Raw genomic sequence first — 19,626 nt, 5'->3', positions numbered from 1 at the left:
GTGTGTGTGTGTGTGTGTGTGTTTATAGTGGCAGATTGTTCTGCTGAATGTTACTTTCAAGACAAACCATATCAGTGTTTTTGTGTCATTTGTCAGTGTAGCTAATGGCGGTTTTGTCATGATATATTAGATTTGTTTTGGGTTAAGGTAAGTGGTTTTGGCATTGTGTGTGTGTGTGTGTGTGTGTGTGTGTGTGTGTGTGTGTGTGTGTGTGTGTGTGTGTGTGTGTGTGTGTGTGTGTGTGTGTCTGAGTGTCTTGTATAGAGGCTCTGTTATGGAAAGGGATTTTTGTATTTGTGTAGGGTTAGAAGTGTGGGAAGATTTAGGATTAGCACATAAGTAAAGTGAGGCAGATGGAGTAAAACATCAAGACCAACTCCTTCCTTAAAGATGACAGCCCATTATGTTTATATCTATTTACTGAGTCTGGATTTTATTTAGTTTTAAATTAAGAAAATACACAAAGATGAGTAAAACACTGGAGAATGGAAGGAAACATACCATAAAAGGACATGGAAAGGCTGAATAAGTGGGTAGAAAGGTAAAAGATGAGGCTCGTGCAAAAAAAAAAAAAAAAAAAAAAGCAAAGTACTGCAGTTAGGTCACATAGAATCTAACGTGAAATACCAACTAGAAGGAGTAGAACTGACAGCATCAAATCAAGGAAAACATTCTGGGGGTTTGATCACATCTGAACTAGACCACCAGGAGGAGAGTGGAAGGGCAACAGCAGCAGCTGCAGCAGTGGTTAATAGAATGATAAGATCTATTTTTACGGGGGTAGACTTCAGCAGCACAGAGATAAATCTTTCACTCTACAGGCCTTTGGTCAGACCACGTGTTGAGTTTTGAAGGCCATCTAAGGAAAGGAACATCATGTTGTTGGAAGGAATTCAGAGAATGGCTTCCAGAAATATGTGTGTGATTGAGGGAAAATACGAACAGAGACTACAGGAGCTAAAACCCTTCTTGCCTGAGACCAAAAGAGACAACAGGATAAGAATCTGGTGCACAAGATCTAGTCTGGGAGATGGAAACATGTCATCTGAACAGAAAGGATGGGGAGGGGGTCATAGTCAGCAGCAGATTGTAGTGACTATATAGTCTTTGTAGCTCTGAAAGTACTTTTTCATGGAGAGGGTTGTAGACCCATGGAAATGTCTATCAGAATAGATGGTAGCGATGGAATCCACAGAGGCATTCAAGAGACATTAGGTTGGTGGAAAAAGTGTAAGGAGAAACGAAGGGGTAAAATGAAATAAAATGTTAAGACACTTAAAAGAGCAGACTAGATAGGATGATTGCCTCCTTCTGCCTACAATTCAAATGTAACATAATGTAATGCAATTGCAAGTGAGACCACCTGTTTTGTGAAAGCTTACATTGACCAATTTCTGCTGTTAACTCTTTCCCACTCACTTTTAAAACACTTAACTTGTTAATTGTATGTGATACTTGGGACCCCTTGTATATGCACTGGACACAGACTAAATTTACATTTCATTCTTTGTTAATGAGAAGTACACACATGGATGATTTCAAATAGAGCTTTTCTCTATTTAGGATGACTTGCTCAGACAGGGAGAATAACTAGGTTGAGGCAGTTGGAATGAAATGCAAGATGCAGCTGTCAGTCATTTATAGATTACTACTAGCTACAGTTACAGAGAAGTGATACACTTACTAGTAAATTATATAACAAATATGAAACACATCCTAGTACACAGTAACTAATATCCTGTTTGGTGTTTGGCCATAAATGTGGAATGTTGAGAACACATTAAGAATCTACATGAGCAAGCAGTCATAAACAGTCAGTGAAGGAAATGCATATGTATCCATGTAAGAAAGAATGTTTCATTATACGTTTATACATTTCTCAAGTGTATGAAATGCAAGGCCTACTCTGCCAGGCACAGCAGTCATCATTTGTAGTATAGAATGCGTATGCAGCAGTCAACAGTGTGGGCTACTTCTTTCGTGAGTGTCTTCTACAGATGACCCACTACTATTTTTTAATGCTGAAATTACCCAAAATTAGGCTTCAAAAACTGGCAGATACTTGTGAATTTTGTAAAGTACAAATACAAGCTGCCTTTTTGTAGAAAATGAGTTTCTTTTAAAAACTGATATTCCCATTTGGGCTTCAAGTTTATATCATCCTAGCAGCTCTCTATAACATAACATTTAGTGGGACCATGCACAATAATTTTTCCTTGTTTCGTGTAATATGCAATACAGCATTAGGTTAAAGATAAGGTTACTAACACCAATGTCTGTAGATATGCAAGCTAAAAGGAGGCATAAGTCTCAACAGCAAAGGGAAAGCAAGTAAATCAACAGCCTTTTAATCTGCTTATTGCATGCAATTATATGTTTTAATATTCTCATTTGCAATCAACTCTGTAAATTCTAGCATGATGCAAAATTTCACTGCAAAAATGTTACATGTACAAAACTAATAAAATCCACTGAACGCAAACTAAAGGAACGCATTTACGAACACACATATTGTATTAATAGGGGAATTTTACATAATGCTTCAGCGAAACATGTATCTATTTACCCCAGTCATTCTTTTAAGTTTATGTTTATAGACCAACTATGGATTCATGAAGCTTGTGCCAGGTGCAGGCTTAGCGTCGGTGTTCCAACACCAAATATGGCCAGCGAGCGATCCAGGTACGAGCTGTTCCCATGTGCACTACCTTTATACGCTACACCTGCACAGCTCCTGGGCCCTGTATGCTAATTACCCCATGTGCAGTAGTGTAGCATGCAAATGAAGGTATGTAGTGATCCAGGAAGTGGTGCAGGTGTAGTGTAAGCATGCAGAAATGTAAACCGTAAAAAATGGTTTACATTTTTGCAAACATAAAATCAGAGCCATGACAGCCGACCAAACACATGTATTATATTGTTAATATATGCCAATGGCTAAATATATAGCCATTGGCATAAAAAAATTAAATTAACATTTAATATTTATATTCGCACTATCGTGAAGTGTAAGTGCAGGGCAGCGGCACGCAAACGGGATCGCAAGAAAAATAGAAAAATATAGAATAAAACTGCAATGTAACACATATCATGATTTCACCATAATAGTGAATGGCAGGCATGCTACACCACACCATGGCGCAAGGGTTGCTAAGGGGCTGTGACAGTGTTATGCATGGTAGATAGGAATTAGTAAGCAATGCCATACAAATTAGAGGAGTAATAGTGAATCACAGATTCCCTGCTGGTGTAAGGATGCACCTCACAGCGTAGAATTATAACACCGAGGTGTACCCTTGAGATAAAGATGACATCAAGAGGATTGCTAATCCGGTTTGCCCATAGCTAAGCAAAGCTGCAGGATAGGGGTGTGTTGAACTGGCTATAGCTTTGCTTAGCTGAGAGTAAACAAGTTAACTGAGTATGCATGTGAATGGAGATGAAAATGCTCTTAAACCCAGTAAACGAGTTTGCGCGGCACACACTGGAGCTGAAACAGGAAGGATATAGGAAAGAAATAAGGAAATGCTGCAGTAGGGAAATTGGAGTACAAATGACTAATTAACACCTAGGAACCTACTGTGGGCCATTGACAACAGCTAACAAGGCTGCAAGCAGTTACCTGCAGAACAGGAAAGGGGAGGGGCTGTACTGCAAAGAAAACAGTCAAGTGTCACAGCAGAACAAAGCGGATTTGCAGTATATCAGCTACAAGACACATTTTGCAACACATGACTGGGTAGGGAAAGTACAAAACAAGAAAGATAGCAGGTGGATGCATGCCTGATAATGGGAGGGGATCCAGGTTTAAAAGTGAATTAAAGGGCAACAGATTAATCAAGGCAGGCAAGCATATCTCCACACTAAAGGCCCCACACTTGCAGTACTCACTGTAAAACCCATAATTAAGATACCCTGCAGCTGGAATTGCTGATACACACCCAATGACATCAGCAGCATCCATAGCAAAATAGTATAAAGTGTGAAAGCACCTCACACACACTTGTGTATTCCCATGCACTCTGCACCATTGGTGTATACAGACGGGGAACTTTTATTATGTACATGTTAGGGGCTGCCATAGCTTTGATCCACCAGCATGTGTTGGAGACTGAAGGTGGTGTGGAGGATGACGCACACAACCACCCCAGGCACCAGAGGAGGAGAAGAGTGTTCAGACCCAGGGTAACCTACCAGGGACTACATGATCTGGAGATAGTAGAGCATTACAGGGTGGACAGGGACACCCTACAGTAACTTGTGGAGCTGTGCCAGCCATGCCTCAGAGCAAGAACAAACAGAGGGGATCCCATCCCAGTGGATACAAAGTTATGTATAAGCCTGAGAATACTAGCTACAAGTACCTTTCAAAGGCCAACTGGGGATATCATGGGGATCTCACAGGCATCAGCATCCAGGGTACTTCACCAGTTCCTGGATGCCATGGTACCTCATGTCAATGAGCACATATACTTCCCCTGAACGCAGTAGGAGTTGGCCAGCAATATGCGTCTCTTATTCTGTGTGGCAGAATACCTGGAGGTACTGGGTGCAATGGACTGCACGAACATACACATCGAGTCACCACCCGGTGAGCAGGGTAGGCGCTACATAAACTGCAAGGGATACCCCTCCATCAACTGCTAGGTCATGTGCAATGCCCAGGGAATTATCATGGATGTGTGTGCTGGCAGCCCTGGAAGCTATCACAACTCCCACATCTGGCATGCCTCACAGCTGTATCAGGTATTTGCCAGGGGGAACATTCCATATGGCCACCTGGAGGGGGTTGCTGGCTATGAACTGGAACCATGGATGATGACTCCCATCATAAATACACACACATCCATGCAGGAACGCCATAATGAGATACACGCACAAACCAGAATCATTATAGAGTGTGTGTTTAGGATGCTTAAATCATGGTTCCATTGCTTGAACATATCTGGTGGAGCCTTGCAGTACTCTCCAGGCACATGTGTTCACATCTTCATAGTATGTGCCATGCTACACAATATGACCCTGCGGAAACAGCTGCAACAGGGACAGAATGGTGAAGGCCCTCACAGCCCACCACCATTGCCAAGGACCCCACAGGCACAGAGGTACTCAGACCATGAACACCCTGAGCCAGCCCCAATAGGCAGACGAAGGCGTGCCCAGTATGCCCATGCCTTGGCAAGGAGGGAACGTATAGCACACACACTGACAGTGTAGGCACCTAGGGACTGACACCTTTCTCCACCTGCACACACAGTAAAAATGGATGGCACACACACAAGACTACCTGTAAATTGTCATGTATAGGCAGTCTACTGTGTGCAGCCAACATAGGCAGCCCTCAACTATTGCACACACAACTGCTATTGGCACAAGGTAAGTCAACACCTGAAAAGTAAATTAGACTTTCAGCATGTGCTGATACTATATGTATAAGTTCATAGGTTCATAGGTAGATACTTGGCTAACTGCCTGAGGGCATTCATAAGCCTAGACAAAATGTGTCAGCTTTTTCAACCCCATTGATTCATTAACTGTCCCTCTGTGGAGCAGAGCCAATGGCGGGATCCCTGGGGTGTATCTGCTGTTCCCCATCCACTCTTCGAGGTTTCTCTTGAAGAATGTTAGTGAGGGGCTCTGTATAATGTAATTCGGGATGTTGTTCTAAAGTATGGGGAGTTTCTGTGACAGGAATCCATCCCTCCAGCATCTTCCAGTTATTGTTGTGGCAAGGTTCAGCTCACTACAGTGTGTGGCTTACTGTGACATGGATTCCCATAGGTGGAGCATATCTATTAAACCTAAGTTCGACAAGGCTTTGTTGGCCAGCAGAGATCATCTCTGAGTAAACGAGATGCAACTGAGTAAAGTAGGAGTTTATTCAGTCTGGCTGCATAGGACATATGTTTGAGGCCAGTGATCCTCTTGGCGAGGTATATTCGTGGACCTTCCAGCTGTTGGAAGTGTCTTCTGAGGTACATCCCAAATGGGTTATTTTACTCTATGATGGGACTGATGAGTGATAAGTAAAGGGGCACTATAACCTCAGTATGTCTAGATGCGAACCCTTTAGTAATCAGATGGCCTACATAGAAGGATGTCCTAACTACTTTGGAGATATTATTGTCAAAGGAGAGATCACTATCTACCTTAGTCCCCAGATACCCTATTACCTCGTCTGTATTAAAGTGGCTGCCACTTATGTGTTAATATGTGGATGCTTAATATTCCACAATGGAATGACCATGCAGTTTGTGGCACCTAGCTGGAGACCATGACTTTGACACCCTGCATCGGTCTCTGTGAGGCCCCTTGAAGAATGTCTGTGTCAGCTGGACTGTCAGTTATGGCTCCCAGTTTGCAGTCATTGCCAAACATGGTCTGCCGTAGTCCACCTGTGTTTGCCTGTACCTCTGAGAAGTATATGCCAAACAGTAGGGGTCCCATGACTGAGTCCTGTGGGACACCAGTCATGACTGGTTAAGAGTTGGAACTGGAGACCACTAGTCATACCATGTGGGTTCTGTGTGTAAGCCCGTTGGCAACCCATCCTGTGATGTATGGGTGTATGTACAGGCTGGTAAGTTTATCAATAATACCTGAGTGGGGAATGGTGTCAAAAGCCTTGGCGAGGTAGTATGTGTGAACCACCTCTCCCCTCATCTAATGTCTTGGTGACTGTCTGTAAGATGTCAAACAGGTTCAGTAGGCATGAACTGCACTCAACCAAGCTGACCTGGGTTGGGACAAGTGTTTGGAGGTTACCAATGTCTTTGTTAATGAATGCCATGAGGATGCACTCCATATCTTTGCATACCAGGCTAGTCAGGCTTATGGGGTGGTAGTTACTATGGTCAGTTGTGTTTCCACCATGGTGGAGTGGAATAACCGTTGCCATGCACCATTGTATAGGCATGTAGCCTGTGGAGAGGCTGAGGTTGAAAAGCTTAATTAGGTGGGGGGGGGGCTGTTTGTCTTGTAGTGTTTGCAAGATGCAGTCTGGGACACCATCTGCCTCCATTGATGCTGTGTATTGCTGTTAGAGAGGGCCATTTCCACCTGTGTGTCTCTGATGTCTGGGATACTGTACTTTCCGGGTATTGTTGTGGGCTCTTTAGGGGTGAAGTTTGCAATTAATGTATCTGCAAGGATGTTGATGATATCAGTAGGGTCAGTATATTTTGTGCTATATTGCACCGGCACAGTGCAAATCTGTGTGTTACCACTTAGATCCTTGACATAACCAAAGAAGGCTTTGTGGTTATCGTTCGAATCCTTGCCTATTTTCCTGTTGATGTTAGCCTTGGATGATTTCATGATGGACCTACGTTTCTTACTAATACTGGTCACAGACATCTGCCCTTCTTGGGATTTGCTGTTTTTCTGGACTACTGTCCTACTTCTGTTGTATAGCCTGTTTATTAAAGGGGTCCACCAGACTGGTGTCCTTGTCTAGGAGGAGTGAATCTTGGTTTACCAGTGATGGCATGATCCATACATCCTTGTAGGTGCTTCTAGAGTGCATTTATAAATCTGTTTGTATCTTGAGCATTGTTTTCCCTTAGTGTGGGGGCTGCAAACACCCCCCCACCCCTGTCTCTAATAGTGTGAATTTAGCTGTAGGAAAGGTATACACTGTGGTTTCCGTGGATGGGGGAGATGGTTGGGTGTGGAAACAGTGAATAGTTCATGGTCAGATCTAACCAGTGACCAGTTTACCTCTGCTGTGATGCACCTGTCGCCTATGTTGGTGATTACCACTTCTAGTATGTTTACACCCCTTGTTAGGGAGTTTACCATCTGATACAGGGCATATGAGGTGATAAATTCCAGGAAGCGCTGGGCCTGAAAGTGAGTACTTGAGTAAGTTTCCCAGTTAATGGTAGGGTAGTTGACATCAACCAATACCAGGGTGTGCGGTAGGACTATCACGTTTTCCACTGTCTCCAGGTAGGTGGAGTGATGGTCCTGGGTCATGGAGGGTGATCTGTAGCAGGCCACAGTTTACATTGCAGTTGTGGCTGATGTCAGCTGCACATGGATGATCTCAGAGGTATCATGCTGCCCCACTAACCTGGAGGTGTAGGTATCCCTGATGAATGTGGATACACCCCCTCCATGTCTGTGTCAGTCCATGGTCTGTGGCCGAAATGTGTGGTATGAGTTCTAGTCTGGTAGTGCTGGTGTGCTCTCAGGAGCCTTAAAACAGGTCTCAGTTACTGCACAGATGTTGACATTGTCCATACTGAGGAGTGCTGTGAGTGCGTGCATGTTGTGATCACAACCCCTGGTGTTGATTAGCATAACCCTCATTGATTCTGCTATTGTGCTGTTTACGGAGGTGGGATTCAACTTTGAGACTTTCCTAAAAAAGGCACCATGGGGATGCCAATAGCCTTGGCCAGTATTCCAAAGCCTAAGGCTGACACATAAGCCGGTATGGTATTGTTGCATGCATGTTTCCCATCTGTGCTTGTTTCTCATCTTTTTTGTAGGTAACCTACTGGTAAGCAATAGAAAGCCTTAAACATATACAAGTCTTCTAGCTTCCAAGATAGGCTTTTGGAGTGATTAAGTGTCAGTGTTCTGTATGTTCTTGCTGTACTTAACTGTTTGCTGACTACATGGTGATTTTTCACTGTATATTGTGATCTGAAAGCTCTGTTTATTCACATATTATGGATGTGATGGCCTGCACTTTAGAGGTTCACAGATAGGTACTAGGCTATATGCCCAAGGGCAATTAGAAGCATAGCTGACTTTCTCCGCACCATTGATGAAGTAACTGAGCCTCTGTCAAGCATAGCCAATGAAGTGATTTCAGGCAGAGTTGCTGGAAGCTGTTGAAGACAGGGGCGGTGGAGGGTGATAGGGGCACTTAGTGATCTAAAGAGGGCATGTTAACGTGAAAAATCAACACCATTCAATTTCCCCAACAGGTTTTGCAGCTATAAAACTGGAGGAGCTCCCCCATCCCCTGGCTGTATGGTTCTTGGACACATGATCCCAGGGGTGTATATTCTGTTACCCTTGAAGTGTGTCAGTGAGGGGCTATGCCTAATGTAGTTAGGAATGTAATTTATAGTTTCTCATTTCATTTGTTATGTTTTTATTTCAAGAGTAAGTGAAGCTTATTGGCTTTGGGCACCTCTGCCCTTTGCTTAGCCTAGCTTACACATAGAAATCATCTAAATAGGAAATAGGCAAAAGCAACGTTAATGTCAATAGTGTAATGTTTACAGCATTCGCTTAGTATCTGTGCATTTGAGGTTCAAATCCCAATAAAGTCAGGGATGTTTATCATGTTAAAAAGTATACCTTTACCACAGCTTGCATATATAGGTAGTATTCGTCAGTATAATAAACATTTGAAGCACTCATATAAACCCATGTGTGCTGGAGAGTACAGTCAACAAAAAATGTAATGTTATGTAAGCACATAGTGAGATGTTACTTCACTGAAATGTATATATCCTGAGTAGTTAGCAGATGTGGCCATGTTTGCGTGCACAGGTTATACATTTTAAAGTTTGTTTAACTGTGTTTAACTGCTGCTTTAATGTCACACAAACACTTTTAAACATGCTTACAACTGCTTAAATGAGCCTTATTCTGGAGTAAAAAAACATTTTTAAAGCATCACAGGTGTTGAACCCTGGACCATGCACACTATAGCCATGGGACTTACCACTAAGCCATCTGAGCTGTATACATGTGTCATGGTCTTTAGACTACACCTTATATTATAGGCATTCCACAGTACTGACCACAAATGGGACAGTCACTTGCTTTACTTCGCTCAGTCCATGGGAAACCCGCTTACAACCGCTTAAATGCTTGTTATTCACACTTTCCCTACCAGTGCCAACTTTGAGAGGTAAAATAATAACCCCTTCCAGGATTAGAACCCGCAAACATGTACACCATCCTCAGAGTAACCTGCCACTTAGCTACCTGAGATGTACCTATGCCAGCTGTGTATTCAGACAGGTTAAAGCACAAAAGGGAGGATTGTGTGGAAATAGGACAAACCGCCAATGTACCCAATGAAAGGTGTATGCTATATATATATAATATATATATATATATATATAGAGAGAGAGAGGGAGAGAGATACATAGATACATATCGATATATAGAGATATACATATATATGTAGATATATAGATACGTTAAAAACATCTACACATCTATGGAGGTGGTACAGATAAATGTATGCAATAATATATATTATATATCTATATACATATATATATATATATATATATATATATATATATATATATATATATATATATATATATATATATATGGGTCTACAGCTTTTCATCGAATACCATGTATTCGAAAAAGAGCAGTAGACCGCTCAGTTATGCGAAAGTGCACTTATTCGAAAGTGCACTTTTGTGAACTCAGCCTCTACGAACAGATCGCACCACAGTTGAGGACAGCAGGAAAACATGCTATTTCCTCCACTGTGGTGCAGTAGTTACAGACCTTAGGGTTAGGGCACGGGTCATGGTAAGGGGATAGCTAGTAGGGCTATCCCCTTACCATGACCCGCGCCCTAACCCTAAGGTCTGTGACTACCGCACTACAGTGGAGGATTGTCTGGGATGCAGCTACAGGGGTAAGCTGGAAGGCAGTCCAGTCTACAGCCATGACTGGACTGGACAGTCATGAGGTGTAGGTTAACACATGCATCTCATCATCACAACCAACACATACCCTTACCAGAACATAGTAAGGACACCCACACATACTACCAGAAATCACACACATTCACAGAGGCTTTTAAGTATCTGGCCAAGCAAGTGACCTCCCAAGCTGGAATAGACAGACAACAAAATACACAAACTGTATGACATAGTTTGCATAATTGTGCCACACCTCAGAACACGTGGCCGGAAACATGCCCAACAGTACTCATTTGTGAATGCAAAATCTAGCACTATGTTACACACCAAGCTATACAAGGGCAAACATAATGTCAGCTGCCTGTCTGCCATGATTAGCCACATACCCATACACTCAGACCACCTTTTGAGCTATACACATGGCCCTGGCATATTCCATGTTGTTGTGCAGGACCTGTGATGCAGTAGCCTGGACTGCATGGAAACGCACATGTAGGAGCTGTCAGGTCTTGTATCCCATGCAGGTATGTCCCAAGGCCTGGGTAGCATTCTGCCATTGGCCAGAATTATACTGCAGTACAGGGACAAAAGGATTGTATGCCACAATTGTCTAATGTACTGGTGCAATTCAAAGGGTATCCAGTATCTCTCTGCCTGGGATAACATGGCTGACAGACCATGATGCTTTGCCAGACAGGGCCTGCACCTGTCACCCCTGGGAATCTGGATACTGGCTAGGGCTCATGCTTCCCCTATAGTGCCTTCATCATGCAAAGTTCAAGTGAAAGTCCACTGCTGTAACAGGGACAGCCAAGCAATAAACTGCAGGTCTCGCTACTCAATGATACATTTCAGAAACACAATATGGACTTACTTATGTCAATCCTTAACATTGAGAACATATCTGTGCAATGACTGAGATATGGTTCAACAGTCCAGGGAGCACATCTGCATGACCATGTTATAACACATACCTTACCTCTTGCCCATTATCCTTTATTGGAACACATGGGCCACAGGTGTGTCCATATTCCTGAAGGATATGTACACCCCCACGCTAGTTGCACTTGCATAACTTCAGATGCATTATGCTGAGCAACTACCTTTGTGCCAAAGTGGAATTCAAATTTCACCTTGCGACAGATCACCCACCATGCCTCAGAATTCCCAACTGTCATATTGTGCTGTAATGGGGAATATTAGGTTTGAGACAGAAAACCATAATAATGGCTACTCTCAACTATTCCATTTTGAACTGGGAAGACTCCTCGTGTACCAACACCTGTGCTCAATGCATGTTGGATTTCATCAACCCCAATGACCTGGATCACCAAAGTCACACAAACAGGGCTAACAGTATGCTACACATAGTTAGTCTCCAAAGCCAATGTTATGCTTCTTAAGAGGAAAGTGGTGACTGCCATGGCACCCATGCAGATGGACAATGCATGTGCAAATTCTGAATCCTATACAAATGAACTTTAAGCACTCACATAGGTGCAGTGATTGTGCCATTGAAACAGAACCAAGATTCAACCAAACACAAACAAGAAGGCAAACTGGTGGTACCCTGCCTTAAACTGTACCACAGAAGGTAGTAACTGTTGCAAGAGTGAACACACATGAGTGGAGGTGATCCCTGGTCAGCTTCAGTAAGATGCAGATACACCATATAAAACCACACAAAGCTACTGTGAAACTAATCAGCCACATATTATGAGGCCAACCACAGAGCATTCTTTAGCTGTGTCATGAATCGTAATAGCAACAACAAGACCTGCCATGCGTCAGAGTGCTATGGCATGGGAAGTACTGCACCTACAGAAATAGCACCTGTTCATCCAGATATGGTCTTGGAGAACCTAAACCCACTCCCACCTCCCCCAGAGCAGGTACACATATTTATATATCCATGTACAGTACAGAGCCCCTGTAATAACAACTATGCAGGTACAAGCTGCACTTTCTAAAGCCATGCATACAGCTTTCATGGGACCTGTCAACATCCCAGGGGTGTATCCTACAGAAATGTCAGAACAATTTGCTCTCCACATACACATCATGTTAATCATAGCTTCTTGTCAGGCTGTGTACACACTGAATGGTGCACAGCAACAGTTATCACACCCCACAAAGGGGGAGACACCACTGATAATGGGAAATAGTGCACCACTACCCTGCTGAGTCTGGTCTGTCAACTTATTTGATGTAGTCAGTACAGATGTAGATGACAGTAAGGTTGATTCACACAGCATATCATGACCTTACCAGGTCTTAGGACACCATCACCCATATAGTGTTCCAGCTACACTCAGTAAACTAGGTGTAAATTCCTATGTCACAGGAGTGGTTGGCAACTGGACTGCTGGCAGAACCAACACTACAGAAGGCGTCTGACTAATACATCCACATCAAACCAGTGCCAGCTACAGTAATACAGGGTTAATTCCTGGTACTCCCCCTCTTTGTTATCTATACCACACAGACTAACACAGAATGCATCTGTCTATTGATGTTTGCAAATGACTATGAACTAGGAGCAATAGTTGACTCAATGTGTGCTGCGGTCAACATACAGAAGGGCCTTTGTGGGTTGATGTGTGGTGTGTGACGTATGGCCACAATCTGACAGCTAAGTATTGCATTGTCATCCCCCATGTTAAAATCCCTGTACCCATGAACTACCACCTAGGCAGTGGTCAACATAATAGAAACTGTGTGTGTATGGGATGCAGCTGGACAGTAGTCTTTCCTTTGATAGTTACTTCACTACACCAGTCAGGTAGTCATATGTGGCACCCCTAATCATGACAGGGTGCCATCCATGAATATAGAGATCATTGTTCAGCCATACTCAACACTCAAGTGACCCATAATAGATCACATATCTCCTTTAAGGGTTATTGGCCATGTTCAGCTGGCCTACACTGGCCTTCCCAATCCCTAGCTCCACTATGTAGCATAATGCCTACCCTGAATAAAGCCATGTCCAACCCAGAGATGTTGGACAATGCTACACTTACACATCCTGATTTCAAATAAATACATACTTCATGGACATCCACCTTTCTAGTACAAGGATCACAACATGCCTGACAGATCTCTGTCCCATACACTTTACATACTCCTGCCATACTATGCATCCCTGTCCAGCAAAGCTGCACATTGTCCCTCTTTGTGACATGGTGTGATGGCCGCATGTCAAATATATCAGTAACCCTGCAAATCAGTTCTGTGGCACTGCTTGAACTGGCCAATGAAACTTACCTGTCTGTTGGCTATAGCTAGGTAACCTTTCAGCCTAGGCTCATAAATGGCCCATGGCATATAGCCTACTAGTTCACTATGACTATACATGCTATAGTTGACATCCAACCCTACAAATACCATCAGGCTAGCCATTGTCCCATGTGTTTCACATGTGCAACACAGGCAATACATGGCAGGATGCTAAACAGCTGTACAGTGCCATGTAGATGTGTATGGCAAAACCCATACATGTAAAACTTTCTGTGAGCAAGTCTGCAGGGTCACAGATCATGCCCCTTAAGTCTGTGTATGACTATATATGTGACATATACACAGCATTAAGGTCAATTGCATTAATGTGAACACATCCAGGCATGTGCTGATAGGTAAAGACACCAGTACAGGCAAACAGACATGCCCACATCAAGACAACATCTGCATGGAGTAAGAGCAATGCCATCACTTGACACACACATATATGGTGATAACATCAAATCATCAGTAAGTGTCAAATGTGTGTGAGTTAAACATGTTGGTGGTGTTAGTGTCATGTAGATTTGCAAAGACATATTTGTAATCTTAATAAATGTGATCACATGTATGTTCAGCTGTACTTCTGTACTTCTCTGTGAGTTACTGTGACCTGTCTCCATCATTATGTCTTCCAGGTATGCCGCATGCCAGGCTGCCACCATACACCCACTTGAAGGATGAGGTCCTCATCCCATACCTCCTCGACAACCATGTAACACTATTCAGCCATGTGCCACAGGATGCACAGCAGTGGGAAGCCCAGTGGGAGGAACTCCGCAGGAGGGTAAATGATGTTGGCGGCCACAATCGCACCTATCAGCAGGTGTGCCAACACTGCGCAGACCGCATAAGACAGGCGAAACAGCGTGCTAATGCATTCACCATGGAACAAAGTGCAACAGGTGGGGGGCCACTCACCCAGCCCCCACTCACACGTACCGAGGAGCTACTGGCCAACCTGGGGACACCTGCAGATCTCCATCCACAAGCTTTAGCTGGGATTGTGGAGGTGGGTGTCTCTCAACCACCAAGCCTGGAGTTGCCTGGTAAGTCACTACTGTACATATAACACAACTATATTTCATATAGTTACATGTGTTACTGTCCAATATGTAATGTACCATCATATGCAAGGCATGTATGCACACATGCCACATACTATAGTCTGCTACTCTATGTATGCACAGATGTGCATACTCCATAGTATAGTCTATTGTACTGGCTTATGTGCTAATATGGACATTGCACCCTGTAGCTATCACACAGGTGTGGATAATGATCTTACTGCTGTGACACTCCTATTTAGGTACCTCTGGTGTTTTGTAGCGACACCAGCCTGTTGCAGGTGAGATTGTTATTTACCAGGCTTGATAATGCACAGATCATATTAATTGCATGCTATCTGCCATGTGGCCATTTAACACACGAATACATAATGTATGGTGGTCCTGTTAATATAAAAATAAACTAAAAACGAACTCCTTGTCGGAAGCAATCACAGCCAAAATCCTTATTTAACGTGTTTATTAAAACATTAGCGTTTTCACCACGGCAGCCCGTAGCTTCATCAGAAAAATTGTTTAACACTGAAACATGGCATTTAAACCACAAATAGAGGAAGTGACATCATCACATTTCCTCAAACAGCGTCAATAATACGTTATTAAAATCATTCAATTTAAAAATAACAATAGTGTCATATTTACAAAAAAACAGATCTAATCATGTCATAGATGTATATTACAAACTATACATATCATCATAACATGATATAGCATAAAAATATAAAAGTTCAAGCAACGATAACTCATTTGTTCAAAGTGCATTTGTAATGTATATACATATAATGCAAAAGGTACAAAAATATGCATATAATATCATAACTAGTGTGATACACCATTCAGAAAAATGACAAAACAAATATTAATTACTATTAAATCCCCAGAAGGATTAATTTCATCCCTATAGTGTCATTCAACTATTAATGCTATCAAATACTATGGCAAATACCAAAACTGTTTAACCAGGGATATTTTACCTAAAATAACTTTTTAATTTTAAAACAGGGGCTATATTGCAATTACTATTAAGTCCTGGATCCCTAAATGAATCCAGGCGTAATTGCCATTCAAGCTCCTTGTTTTCAAGAATCAATGAAAATGGCCCTCCTCTAATGGTAATAGGGACATGGTCGATGGCCATGAATGAGAAACTATGACCAGGGTTAAGGCAAATATGTTTTGCTAAGGCGTTCGCTCTTATTGTTCCTTATTGCGTACAAATGTTCGTATATACGATCCTTCAAACGCCGATCCGTTTTGCCTATATAAAACGCGTCACAGCAATTGCACAAAGCAGTGTAGATAATAGATTTGCTGTCACAGTTTAAGGCAAAATGTATCCGAAATTTTCTTTCCCTGATCATAAACGTTTCACCTGTTCTCACTTCTTGACAGTATCTACAAAAACCACATTTTGACATCCCATTTCTTTTGTAAAATGGTTTTTGCGCTCCATCCCTTTGAAGTAGATCTTTTAAGTTGTTTGATCTCTTAAAAATAAATCTTGGCTTATTGCCAAGTCTCTCAACCAAATATGAATTTGTGGATATCAAATGCCAATTCTTCTTTATAATAGCCAAAATCCCCCTAGAATTCAAACTAAATGTAGTAATGAAACTCAGGGAGTAATCTATTACATCACCTCTCTGTAACCTTGTCCCCCCTCCCTCATGTTCGAGTTCACTTCCCGTTGTTATGTCATCAATTAATGATACATTAATTGTGGGCCTACCCTGTGATAATAGGGGTTTATAAAAACCACTAGTCCTTTTTCTTGACACTTCACCTATAAGGTCACATAACATATGGTGAGGGTAACCACGATTACAAAACATGGTTTTCAACAGTTCGCATTCCTTGTCAAAGTCACCCATAGTACTACACATCCTACCAGCTCTCACCAATTGTCCCTTGACAATAGCTCTTTTCTGTTTGTACGGGTGAAAGCTGGTAAAGTGTAGAAATGCGTTACAATATGTATGTTTTCTGAAAACAGAAGATGTAATGCATTGCCCTACATTATCCTTTTCTAGTTTCACATCAAGGTAATCAATTACCTCAGATGAAAATTTTGATGTGAACTTTAAAAAGTCCGTAGTAGTATTCATAGTATCAACCAGTGCTATAGCCTCTGATTCTGTGCCTCTAAACAAAATGAAAATGTCGTCTAAAAAACGTGTGTAATAGACTACAGGTTCCATTAAGCCTGGGATCTTTTTCAAGATGTTTATTTCCCAATAGCCCATTACAAAATTGGCGACCCCCCCTCCACAGGGTGAGCCCATCGCTACCCCACGTTTTTGTAAAAAGTATTCCTCATTAAACAAAAAATAGTTAGAGGTCAACACGATGTCTAACAGTTCTGTAACCAAGTCTACCTCAAGTCTAGAGGCACCAAACTCCTTTAGCAAAGCCCCTGACCATTCAACAGCCTCCTGATGTGGAATGGAGGTGTATAGGTCAATGACGTCGATGGTCAGAAAGTTATTATGCTGGTTAAATGAAATTTTATTTATTTTCTCAAGGAAAGACCAGGAGTCTTTACAGAGACTACTGATTCCTTTTATATATTTGTCCAAAATTTTGGTGATAAGTTTTGAACAAGGGTAAATGATCGAAGACCTGCCGTCAATTAATGCTCTCATAGGGGGGTCATGAATGTTTTTATGAATTTTAGGGATCCCGAACATGGCGGAATTTTAGGACAACTAATATCAATATAGTTGTATAAATTGATGTCGATTTTTCCCGCCAAGAACAGGTCCCTAAAATACCTCTTATCAACCTGATGCTACCATTTACTTCATTCTTAGAAGATCTCACATATGCATCTGTTTCTAAAACTTTCTGCATTTTTATTATAAGTAATATTGTCGAAGAGGACAAGACCCCACCCTTATCAGGTTTTAAGAGACGCAGGCAACTGACATATTTCATCCAGTAATAACATTTGCTCCTTGGTGATGTTATAATTATTCACACCTGTCATCTTGTTATTATTTACTCCCAAGTGTCTGAAGTCAATTTCACAAATTCTTTCAAATAACTCTAAAATATTGTGAAGTGGGGGATTAAATACACTAGGCAATTTCAAACCATGTCCACCATCACCGGTACCTATAATGTTACTAGTGTTGTTTTGTTAGATTAAAGACAAGTTTTAAGTTCATCTTTCTAACGTAACATTTCAATTCGATCAGTGCCTTAGACATACTACCAGAATAATTTGGTACAAATGAGTTGCCTAGTGATAGAAGTTCTATTAATTGTTCGTGAAGTATTATCTCAGAGAAATTGTAAATCTTAAAGTCTCCTTTCTTATTTGTAAGAATGACAGGGTAATTACAAGCAGGAGGTGGTAGGTTTACGATATTTTGGTCTACACACAAATCACCTAATGATATAGGAGTAATTCCCCCATTTAATTCCTCCTCTTGTTCAGACGGGTTTTCTTGTTGCGTTGTCCTAAAAAATTCCCTCCATTTTGATAGTTACCCCTGTCATTCCTTTTGCCTTGACCTTGTTGGTAATTACTGGAAGAGGCTTTAATTCTCTTACTCCGTCTCGGCCCTGTATCGTCACAGTCATCATTTTCGTCCATAACTTCATCTAGGCCATCCCCATTGTCACCCTCATCCCTATCCTGACCGGTAGTGATTGGGTCATTGTGTATACTTTTTCCTTTTAGTCTAGGGTATGCTTCTCCTTTCGAGTAAGCTTCCCTATCCCTCATTAATTTTTTATTTTTACCAACTTTTAATTTTACCAGTAGTGTGTCAATACTTGATAAAATTCGACCGTAGTCGAATTTGTATCTAGTAAAATCCATATCCAGTTTTATGTCTTTGTCCAGTTTATTCAATTCATTAACTAACAACTCAATGTGAAGTGAATAATGTTTCACTATCACTTCCAATAGTTGCATACCTTGCTGTTGAAATAGTACTTCTAGATCATTAAAGAATGCATTATCAACAACTAATGAAGAAGGTACAAAGTTATTTCTTAAACCCTTAGGAATGAGCTTCTCCGATATGCACTGTTTAAAATATGAAGATTCCAACTGCAGTTTTTTTAATTTGAGCAGTTTGGAATCAAACAGTTTCAATTTGTCAGATAAACATTGACTATTAGTGCCAACAGTGCTAGTGCCTGAAAACATACCTTGTTGGCAAAAAGACATATTGCCCGTATCAAGCAACCAACCCTCAAAGTCAGGTAACCCAAAATTAGTCCCAACAAGTCCATGTTCAGTACGCTGACTTTGTCTGTTTGTAGTCACTGCACCAGCAAAAGATCGCTGTCCTCTCGTCCTCAATTCCTCTTCTGGGCAGAGGCCGAAGAGGAAACAAATTCTCAATGCTGTCCGCACCAGTCGATTAATGTTCCCATCAACATTTGTCCTCACCGCTGTGCAGCGGTATCGGCTCGTCAATGCTGCTCTGACTTGCAGCATTAATATTAGAACCGCCAGATGCACCCACTAAAGGTGCTCTTAACGTTGCTTGAAGGTCGTCCATCCTGGAATAAAGTAAGTCCAATCTGGCTGTTAACCCCGCCAGTACGCTAGCTAAATTAGCGTCACCACTATCAACACTGTTCGCCATCACGTTGCTGTAGATGCTCCCGGCAAACAGGAACTTCGC

This window comes from Protopterus annectens, chromosome 1.part1 (assembly GCF_019279795.1).
Source record: "Protopterus annectens isolate FY-2018-M chromosome 1.part1, PAN1.0, whole genome shotgun sequence".
Taxonomy (NCBI): Eukaryota; Metazoa; Chordata; order Ceratodontiformes; family Protopteridae; genus Protopterus; species Protopterus annectens.
The sequence above is the reverse complement of the archived record's forward strand: the minus strand, read 5'-3'. Positions refer to the sequence as shown.